We start from the raw sequence: 12,135 nt of genomic DNA, 5'->3' as shown, positions 1-12,135 counted from the left end.
AACGGCAACTCAAGCCGAACACCAGCCCATACTACCTCATCGTAAAGGTAGAGATATAACAGCTCGGGGATATACATATGACCTGTGGCAAGACCTGGACAGTAGAGTAGGTCAGACCAGATCGATCTACGGATCGAGGGGGCGTGCCCCGACGCACGACGATGTCTATCTAGTCGGACGTGACAAGCATAATCACGCCCGGGCCGAAAACCGCAGATGAACTCCATCCGAGCTACGTCGCGACTTGGCCCGATATAGAGGCACCGCACACCCCCTCTGCTTCACTGATGAAGTAATGGAGCATGAATTCCCAGAAGGGTTCAAACCTATGAATATCGAATCATATGACGGAACAACCGACCCCGCAGTATGGATTGAAGACTTCCTTCTTCATATCCACATGGCCCGTGGCGACGATCTACATGCCATCAAATACCCCCCACTAAAATTAAAGGGACCAGCCCGGCACTGGCTAAACAACCTCCCAGAAAACTCTATTGGCAACTGGGAAGACGTGGAAGACGCCTTTCGCGACAACTTCCAAGGTACATATGTCCGGCCTCCGGACGCCGATGACCTCAGTCACATCATCCAACAGCCCGGAGAGTCAGCCAGGAAGCTCTGGACTAGGTTCTTAATTAAAAAGAACCAAATCGTCGACTGTCCGGACGTCGAAGGCCTAGCGGCCTTTAAGCATAGCGTCCGAGATGAGTGGATGGCCCGTCACCTCGGCCAAGAAAAGCCAAAGTCTATGGCAGCTCTTACCGCACTGATGACCCGCTTCTGCGCAGGAGAAGATAGTTGGCTGGCTCGACGAAACAATAGCACCAGCGATCCTGGCACCTCTGAGGTCAGGGACGGCAATGGCAAGCCTCGACGCAATAAAAACAAGCATCTAAAGAACAATGTAGGAACCCAAGACACGATGGTCAATGCTGGATTCAGTGGTTCCAAACCTGGTCAACGGAAGAAGCCATTCAAGGCAAACAAAGATGGTCCATCCAGTTTAGACAAGATACTAGACCGGCCCTATCAAATTCATGGCAGCCCTGACAAACCCGCCAACCATACCAACAGAAATTGTTGGGTTTTCAAACAGGAAGGCAAGCTCAACGCCGAATACAAAGGGAAGGGGCCGCCTAGTGACAGTGAGGACGAGGAGACTCGCCAGCCAAACACCGGGGTTCAAAAACAATTTCCCCCCGAAGTAAAAACAGTAAACATGATATCTGTGACGCATATCCCTACGAGGGAGCGCAAGCGCGCACCACGAGACGACTATGCCATAAAGACGGTCATACCAAAATTTAACCCATGGGCAGCATGTCCAATCACTTTTGATCGCAATGACCACCCAACAGAATCCGTCACAAAGGTTCGGCAGCTCTGGTCCTCGACCCAATCATTGATGGATTCCATCTCACATGAGTCCTTCTGGATGGCGGCAGTAGCCTTAATTTGCTCTATCAAGACACTGTTCGCAAAATGGGCATTGATCCCTCAAGGATCAAGCCCACCACAACTACCTTCAAAGGGGTAATACCCGGCAAAGAAGCTCACTATACGGGCTCAATCACACTGGAAGTTGTCGTCAGTTCGCCAGACAACTTCCGAAGTGAAGCCTTGACCTTCGATATTGTTCCGTTCTCCCGTGGATATCATGCACTGCTTGGGCGGACCACTTTTGCTCGTTTCAATGCGGTCCCACACTACGCCTATCTAAAGCTTAAGATGCCCGGTCCACGCGGCGTCATAACGATCAATGGAAACACGGAACACCCCCTCCATTCCGAAGAGTATACCACGGCCATCACAGCCGAAGTACAAAGCGGCCTCGTTAAACCGCATACCTCATCGGCCATTAAGCCACCAGACTCTATTACACAAGACCGGTCAATTTTAGAGCTGGATTAGCAGCTCCGCCTCTGTCGTTTGCCGCATATACCCGCGAAGTTCACATCGCGCGTGCATAATTATGCACTTAAAATACCTTGGTCATCGGCAGAGGCACAGTGCGGACAGGCTTACAGCACGGTTCGTCCTCCTACAACTCTTCTCCCTTCCTTTTAACTATTTCTTATCTTTCTTTATAGATGAATCAAAACCTATTCGTCCTATGGACCTGCAAGGACTCTTTCGGAGCACAATTTCGTCCAGGCAACCAAAGATTGCTCCTTTTAAGGAATCCTCTTCGCTAAGGCAAAGGCAGCGCAGACGTGCGACATGAGGTCCAATTTTTTTTATAGACCAAACACTCTATTTAAAACCTGGATATAGCCTTTTTCCTCAGCCTTCGACCCCTGGTATGTAAAATGACCCGGGAAGGGGTGTTATAATCTGTAAGATTGCGTTCGACGTATCAATCAGATTCCAGTGAACATAATCCGCCTTCAGTACTTACTTTTCCTCATAGAACTGTATTTTACCTCTTCGGTGGTTTCACTTACACACCTCGGCACTAATCGCCAGGGGCTCGATACGGCAACATATTAGCAGCCAACTAGTCCGAACAGCTCTACAGCATACTTCGGCATCACGAGTTTGGCATTATATGCATCAGCTCTGAATCATGTCTTTGGTCAATAGTTGGGTTGCCCAGCTCCTGTGCTTACTACCTTATGTTTCGCTCTATCGGCTAGGGTAGTAAAGGGAGAACTACTGCGATTGTGTTTCTGGTTCACCTGGTTAAACACCTCAGTAGAGAAAGCCGAAAACTGACAGTCATGATACGGCGAGAGCTGGTCAACCACTCGGCGACTTATTAAAATCTTCTACGATTTTCTTCGTGTAAAACGAAGGACCGTTTTCCGGTCACCTATGTAGCGCAGCCGTATCCGGATAAACACACAAATACAAGGGGCTATATCGTAGACCCACCGTCAAACTCCTATGGCTAAGTGAAGGTGTTAAAGCCCTATAGTCTGATTGCCTAGTTCGCCGCACTGACACCTCCTTCACGGACCAAGACGTTGGATCAAGTGTAGTCAGTCGCTATTCCGAACACCCCCGCATTATATGCGAGGGGGCTGAAGCCGACGACTGGCAAACTTTCAGATTACAGAAAAACAGCCGCACAGGAGGAAATACCTTTCAGGCAAAAGGCATAAATATAACACAGCATTAATATATCATAATATTGTTATCACAATTCCGATACATTCACTCGAACATAAAATCTTTCGAGCACTGACCCTCTATCAAGCGGGCGCCCTCTAGGACATCCTCAAAATATTGCTCCGGCGTGCGATGGTTCTTGCCCCCGGGTGGGCTCTTCGCTGCAACATCGGCGGCCTTCATTTTTGCCCAGTACATCTTGACGCAGGCAAAGGCCATCCGTGCACCTTCAATGCACGCCGACTGCTTAACGGCGTCGATACGCGGCACTGATAACCCACAAGTATAGGGGATTCTACAGTTTTCGAGGGTAGAGTATTCAACCCAAATTTATTGATTCGGCACAAGGGGAGCCAAAGAATATTCTCAAGTATTAGCAGCTGAGTTGTCAATTCAACCACACCTGGATAACTTAGTATCTGCAGCAAAGTATTTAGTAGCAAAGTAATATGGAAGTAACGGTAACGATAGCAAAAGTAATATTTTTGGGTTTTGTAGTGATTGTAACAGTAGCAACGGAAAAGTAAATAAGCGAAGAACAATATGTGAAAAGCTCGTAGGCATTGGATCGGTGATGGAGAATTATGCCAGATGCGGTTCATCATGTAACAGTCATAACATAGGGTGACACAGAACTAGCTCCAATTCATCAATGTAATGTAGGCATGTATTCCGAATATAGTCATACGTGCTTATGGAAAAGAACTTGCATGACATCTTTTGTCCTACCCTCCCGTGGCAGCGGGGTCCTAATGGAAACTAAGGGATATTAAGGCCTCCTTTTAATAGAGTACCGGAACAAAGCATTAACACATAGTGAATACATGAACTCCTCAAACTACGGTCATCACCGGGAGTGGTCCCGATTATTGTCACTTCGGTGTTGCGGGATCATAACACATAGTAGGTGACTATAGACTTGCAAGATAGGATCAAGAACTCACATATATTCATGAAAACATAATAGGTTCAGATCTGAAATCATGGCACTTGGGCCCTAGTGACAAGCATTAAGCATAGCAAAGTCATAGCAACATCAATCTCAGAACATAGTGGATACTAGGGATCAAACCCTAACAAAACTAACTCGATTACATGATAAATCTCATCCAACCCATCACCGTCCAGCAACCCTATGATGGAATTACTCACGCACGGCAGTGAGCATCATGAAATTGGTGATGGAGGATGGTTGATGATGACGACGGCGACGGATTCCCCTCTCCGGAGCCCCGAAGGGACTCTAGATCAGGCCTCCCGAGAGGTTTTAGGGCTTTGCGACGGCTCCATATCGTAAAATGCGATGAATCCTTCTCTCTGATTTTTTTCTCCCCGAAAGTGAATATGGAGTTGGAGTTGAGGTCGGTGGAGCGTCAGGGGGCCCACGAGGCACGGGGCGTGCCCGGGGGGCAGGCGCGCCCCACCCTCGTGGACAGGGTGTGGGCCCCTTGACGTGGATTCGTCTTCCAGTATTTTTAATATTTTCCAAAAATATGTTCCGTGGAGTTTCAGGTCATTGTGAGAACTTTTGTTTCTGCACATAAATAACACCATGAAAAGTCTGCTGAAAACAGCGTCAGTCCGGGTTAGTTCCATTCAAATCATGCAAGTTAGAGTCCAAAACAAGGGCAAAAGTGTTTGGAAAAGTAGATACGACGGAGACGTATCAGGCACCGCATCAACAAGTCGCTACACCAAACCGAAATAATGTTCGAAGTTGGCTCAGTTGGCCACAGCTGGACCACGACTTCCTTCATGGCAGCTCCGGACACCTTGTGGAGCTCGGCCCACTGGGCCATTTGTTTGTCCAGCAACGACGGACGCTGTGGCACGTTGAACTGTGACCAGAAAAGCTTCTCAACTGCACGTCCGTCTTGCGCTTGGTAAAACTGTGCCGTATCGGAGACACTCTTCGGCAGGTCCAAAAATGAGTCTGGAGAACTCCATAATTGATTAAGCAGGGCGTACTTCAGGTCGCCGAATTTAGTCTGTAATAGAAAGGGCTTACCAGCCGCTATCTCCCCAGCTTGCTGGATCTCCTCCCGAGCTGCTCAAGACTCGGACCGTGCCTCTCGCGCCTTTTGTAAAGCCTTGTTTAGTTGGGCTGCCTTGGCTTTGTTATCCTTCTCGAGTAATTCGCATTGGCCAGTGGCATCCTTCAACTCTCGCGCCATGCACTACAGGAATCAGCTACTTTGCTGTCTGCCACGGCAGACGGCAAAGGCAAGGATGGCGGACAGCAAAGGCCTTTGCCGTCTGCCGCGAATGGCAAAAGGCTCCGGCAAAGTAGGCTACGGTAAAGAGCTTCTTTGCCGTCTGCTTTCTGAAGCGGACGGCGAAGGGGCCTTTGCCATCAGCGGCTGACAGCAAAGAAAGCCGATGGCAATAAATGTGATGTTAGTCCGTTAGGCGGCTAATGGCAGCCTTTGCCGTCCGCCGCTGACGGCAAAGAGCATCCGACCTTTGCCGTCCGCCGAATGACGTCAGCTGGACGTCACTGCGGGACAAGCCTTTGCCGTCTGCCACTATAGGCAAAGCCTTTGCCGTCCGCCGCTGTAGGCAAACTTACCAAATGGGTCAGCTCCCAGGGAGCACAGGTGGCCGCCGCGTGGCTTCTTTGCCGTCGGCGGCAGACGGCAAAGGCGCCTTTGCCATCAGCGGCTGACGGCAAAGGTGCCTCTTTTTTTCTGTTTTTTTAAATCCAACAATTTTCACAGCAAATATATGACATATATATATATATATATATATATATATTTCACAGGGCTATTTAATAGCAAACATATGACATATCCAGCACATAAGTTTCATCATGCATACATATATGGTTCCATCCATTCATACATAGCAAGTTGCACATACACATTGTTCTGTCCAAACATATTACAATGCAAAGTTTCATCAAGATAGCAAGTTCCATCATAGCAAGCTAGAACAATACTAGAGGAGAATGAAAGAAAAAACAAGCACTCCATCATAGCAAGCTAGCTTCCGTGAAGTGAATGAAATCTGCAAAAAGGAAAATAAGAAAGTTAGAAAAAGGTGACTAGAAGAAGAAGTATATGCCATTTATGAGCTAACTTAGGTGAAATGGATCATTTATGAGCTAACTTAGTTGAAATGGATCGTTTATGAGCCAACCTAGGTGAAATAGATCGTTTATGAGCCAACTTAGGTATAATGCATCATTTTAGAGCTAACCTAGGTAAGATGGGTCATTTTGGAGCTAACCTAGGTGAAATGGATCGTTTTTGAGCTAAGTTAGGTGAAATGGATCGTTTATGAGCTAACCTAGGTGAAATAGATCGTTTATGAGCTAACTTTGGTAAAATGCATCATTTTAGAGCTAACCTAGGTGTGATGGGTCATTTTGGAGCTAAACTAGGTAAAATGGATCGTTTGTGAGCTAACCTAGGTGAAATCACTACAGGAAACAACTATTTTGCTGTCTGCCACGGCGGACGGCAAAGGCACGAACGGCGGACGGCAAAGGCCTTTGCCGTCAGCCGCGGACGGCGAAAGGCTCCGGCAAAGTAGGCTACGGTAAACAGCTGCTTTGCCGTCTGCTTCCTGGCGGCTGACGGCAAAGGCCCTTTGCCGTCTGCCGCGGACGGCAAAGAGGGCGGACGGCAATAATTGTGCTCTCAGTCCGTTAAGTGGCTAACGGCAGGCCTTTGCCGTCCGCCGCGGACGGCAAACTTTCTAGTGCCTTTGCCGTCTGCCATATGATGTCATCTACACGTCACTACATGGCAGGCCTTTGCCGTCCGCCGCTGACGGCAAACTCTTTTACTCTTTGCCGTCTGCCACTGTAGGCAAATTGACCAAATGGGTCAGCTCCCAGGAAGCACAGCTGAATGCCACGTGGCCTCTTTGCCGTCCGCTGCAGACGGCAAAGAGCCTGTTGCCGTCGGTGGCAGACGGCAAAGAGCTTGCATATTGGCTCTTTTTCTGTTTTTTATTAAATCCAACAATTTTCATCACAAATATATATGACATATATAGATATATTTCACAGCAAACATATAAGATATATATGATATATATGACAACAATTTTCACAGCAAACATATAAGATATCCATCCAACATGCAGAGTTCCATCATACATAGTTCCATCACATATGTTCCATCCAACTACCAAGTTCCATCATACATAGCATAGTTCATCCAACTACCAAGATACATGCATAGTTCAACGATACAAAAGAAACAGAGAAAGGGATAAGGAGCACTCCATCTATGCAAGCTTTCGTCAAGTGAATGAAATCTGCAAAATGAAAAATAAGAAAGTTAGAAATAGGTGACTAGAACAAGAAGAAGACTAGAACAAGAAGAGTATGTCATTTATGGGCTAACTTACGTGAAATGGATCATATATGAGCTAACTAAGTTGAAATGGGTCGTTTATGAGCTAACTAAGGTCAAATGGATCGTTTTTGAGGTAACTAAGGTGAAATGGATCGTTTTTTAGCTCACTTAGGTCAAATGGATCATTTATGAGCTAACTTAGTTGAAATGGATCGTTTTTGAGCTAACTTTGTTGAAATGGATCATTTATGAGCTAATTTAGTTGAAATGGATCTTTTTGAGCTAACTTTGTTGAAATGGATCATTTATGAGCTAATTTAGTTGAAATGGATCTTTTTGAGCTAACTTAGGTGAAATGGATCATTTAAGAGCTAATTTAGGTGAAATGGATCGTTTTTAGCTCACTTAGGTCAAATGGATCATTTATGAGCTAAATTAGTTGAAATGGATCGTTTATGAGATAACCTAGGTAAGATGGGTCATTTTGGAGTTAACCTAGGTGAAATGGGCCATTTTAAAGCTAACGTAGGTAAAATGGATCATTTAGGAGCTAATCTAGGTAAAATGGGTCATTTTTGAGCTAACTTGGATGAACTGCATCATTTATAAGCTAACCTAGGTAAAATGGGTCATTTTGGAGGAAAAGAAGCTAACTCTAGGTCATTATGGTAAGCATATTGGAGGAAATAAAGCTAAGTCTAGGTCTTTATGCATTTGTTAAGCAAAACACTAGAGAAACTTACCGTGATCAGGGAGGTGTAGGAGCGGGGTGGCTAGTGCCGCTACCTGGAGAAGGATCGTGCGATGCGTTTCTGGAGTTAAGCTGCACCAAAGATCATTTCCAATGTCTCGTTAGCATTATGACACTCAAATGTTAAGACTAGCAAGTAATGTCCATTCAAATTAAACTCACCGTGCTCCCAGGAGCAATCACTGGCATCGGCGGAGCGGGCTGACCGGACTTCTCGCACACAGACTGCACATTTGGTTTTCACAACAGAGTCATACTAGTTAGTAATGAGACTCAAATGTTAAGACTAGCAAGTAATCTGCAGAAGAAACTTACCACAAGGAGCTCGTACATGGCCCTTGCCTGCATGTCATTCCGTGCCCTCTCCTCCTCCATCATCTTTCTCGTCCTCTCCTCCATCTCCCGCTGCCTCTCCGCCGCCTCCGCCAGAAGTTTCTCCGTTCTATCTCTCTCAGTCTGTATAGCAGCCTGCAACACCACTCACATGACCATTTGTAATCATTGATGGAAGCGCACACAATGTAATGGAGAAAGATAACTGAGTACGTATCACTAACCTTGATGGCGAGTTGCACTGGCCGTTCACGAGGCCTTATCTCAGGAGCGGAGCTCGACTGGCGCGCCTTGATCTCCGGGAGAGTGCTAGGACAACGGATAAGTCCATCTCCAATGGCTATGGAGCCATGGGACCTCCCGCCACCAGATATCATCACCAGCTCTGGATCAATGGGACCCTGGCTCGGGTTAAAGTCCTCCCCTTTCCTCGCCTTCCCCTCATCTCTATATCTCACGAGCTTGTTGTGGGAGGAGATGTTGGTGAAGTTGTTTGCATCATCGAGGTCAGACTGAGAGAAAGCCTTGACTTTCTTGAAAGAGGCAGTGTGGGCCATGGCATACAGGTCGTACACCTCTGGCACCTTATCCGCCTTATTGTAGCGTGCCTGAAAGAGAGAAACAATGAAAATTAGTAATTAAAGGGCTCAAGCTAGCATGATGAATGAATTGCATGAATCATGAAGCAAACCACATACCCAGTTGCGCCCGAACTGATATAAGTTGGAGCTGCCTTGATGGTGTGGCACACCTTCCATTTGGGCACGTTTGTCCTTGGCCTCGTTGTGGAGGGCTAGCCATTCTTTTGAGCACCACTCATCGACCAACACCTCCCAACAATCCATCCGATCCGCACACCATCTCGGAGGCGCCTAAGTTAGCAAATAGAAACTTGAGCGCTACGGCTAAGAATTACTAAATGAAGGAACTTAAGTAGAAGGCCTTAAGAATTACCTTCATGTACTGCTCCTTACTCAGGAACTTATCGCGGCACGCCGGCTTGGTCTTCTTGATACCACGCAAGGCGTAGTAGTCTCGAACAGCCTGCACCCGAGCCTCGTGCCGTAAGTTCTGGAGTAGGCGCTTGCAGACGTTCTGGATAACATGTGCCGCGTCCTCCTCGTATCCCTCCTCACACCTGTAGAATGTCTGCAATCAAATGAGACAATATTGATTAGTACAATTAATAACTAGCTAGTTGAAGATTTTTAAATGTGTAAAGGAGAAATTACCCAGAACGTCCTGATCACCATGTCTGCCCTCGTGTCGCACACGACACCGTCGATAATGACATCCGGCGGGGCCGGGGCAGCCACGTAGTGCTCCCAGCTCAATCCAAGCTCTGGAAGCCGACCCTCACCAGGCAACGTGACAAACCCCGGGAAGTTTTGCCGGCAAAGAACTCCAAGGACGGAGTTGGGCCGGCGGACACTATGATGGTGGTCCCAACCCCTGCAGCATGACAAGGCCAACGCATTAGTTATTTGAAGAAACGTGAATGCAGAAGGTACAAAAATATTAAATGCACTTACGTACCTCTCCCCATCAGGGAAAATCAACCACCTCTGCTCGCGGGTCGCCGGCACGGACGGGAGCCGTGTAGCACCACGCTGGTAGACGGTGCCACCCTCCTCCTCAAGATCAGTCGGCTCCCCGCCATCATCAGCATGGCCACTCGGCTCCTCGGGCTGATCCGGCCAGGTACCCCATCCGGACGTGTGCTCCTCCGGGGTCTCGTGGGCCGAAGGCCAGTCGACCCGAGGCTCGTGGGCCCAAGACCCGTGGACCGGAGGCTCGTGGACCGGAGTCCGTGTAGCCTCCTCCTCGGACGAGTCCACCCTAGCAGTCACGTGCTCGGGTGAAACAGCTGGGGGTGGCGGCGAGGAAGGCGCCGTAGCAGTCACCCTACCTCCTCTCCCGCGACCACGTGCCCCACCTCCTCTCTTCCTACCTCGTCCCCTGCTGGGCACCGCGGTCGACGAAGAAGGGCCCGGCGGTGTGGACATACTGTCCAGCAACGCTCGGCGGAGAGGTGCGTCTGGAATCGAAGACCTCAGACCACGCGCCGACGAAGAAGGGGCCTTGGCGCGCTCCCGACCAGCGCCCACCATCTTTCAACACCTGCCATGACAAACAGTAAACGAAATTAGTACAACATAAAAAAAGACCGACATGAATAATAATATGTGTATCACTTAAGTGTATCATCATCAAGTACAACATTAAAAATTTAATACCTGACACTACTAATAATCTCGATCAGTATCATCAATAAATGCATAATCATCATCATCACTATAATCAATGACGGGCTCATAGGGTTCAGTGGCATCAACATGTGGAAGGCCACCTTGACGTAATCGGTCAAGCAATGACAGGTCATCCGCAGCAGTAACCTCTTCTTGTTCCGGCTCTTCTTGTTCCTCCTCTGGGGTGATGTCGGATTCACTGTCGCTGTCTACTTCAATGTTTTGGGGTGAAGTATAGCGGTTCTTGAAACACTTTTTGGAAAGACGTGTCTCTTGGAAGAATTCTCCTTCATATGTGTCTGGGTTAATGTGAGGTTCATAATCCTCTTCCTTTGGGGGAGATAGTCTAGCACGTGGCGGCACTTCATAAACGACATCCCAACCTTTCAGATTTGGATTAGTTTGGCAGGCCCACGGTAGATAGAATACTTGGGTCGCCTGTTGAGCCGTAATATAGACATCAGGAACATCTAAATGGGTGCTTTGGTTGATTTCAACTAGCCCTATATGTTCATGAGTCCTTCTAGTCTCCTTCGGCTGAAACCAATAACATTTGAAGACTACGACATTCGGTGGGTTTTCACCATAGAATAGAAGTTCATAAATTGCTTCAACTCTCCCATAATACTCGGTACCTCCTTCGCCGATAGCAGATACACAACAATTTGTAGACTTTCGGTCGGCCATAGATAGCTCTTTGCCATAGGTACGAAAGCGATACCCGTTGATGTCGTATTTGTCAAATGAACGGACCTTATAGTCAAAACCATTAGCGACTTGTCTCAATTCGGCGTCCATAGACTCTGAATTAGCCTACAAGTTTAATATGAAAGGATTGTTGCATTACGCACAAATTAGCGAATGAAACCGGGATAGCCGCCTACAAATTAGCCTACAAGTCTAATAGAAATTACCGTTTGTTTGAACCAAGAGATGAAACCGGGATAGCCGCCTCCTTGCTTTGCGAGAAGCTCATACTCTTCGACAGAATCCTTTTGGATCACCGCTCCATACGAGAATAAGGCGACGTATCGACTGTATGAAATATCCAGGAATAAGAGCAGTTCAAAGGAAATAGAAGTTGCGAAACTATGTACCGAGAACTTACTCGATGTACGGCCGCACTTCTATCAGGTTGTTGAAGATATACAACGAAATGGTCCGCCATTGTTCGTTATCCAAAGATACTGGATTTGAAACACTGGCTGGTGCGAGATTCCCTTTGAATAGGCTGAGGTTGGATCCACCCTTTTTAGGGTCGTCAGCATTGTACCGAGGCTTCAGATTATGCAAATGACGATTTTTGGCTTCGTAGTGTGCTGTCACGAAGTTTGCCGCCTCCTCAGTGATGAATGCCTCAGCCATCGATGCTTCAATT

Source organism: Triticum aestivum, chromosome 1D (genome assembly GCF_018294505.1).
Source record: "Triticum aestivum cultivar Chinese Spring chromosome 1D, IWGSC CS RefSeq v2.1, whole genome shotgun sequence".
Lineage (NCBI taxonomy): Eukaryota > Viridiplantae > Streptophyta > Magnoliopsida > Poales > Poaceae > Triticum > Triticum aestivum.
Note: the sequence above shows the minus strand (reverse complement) of the source record.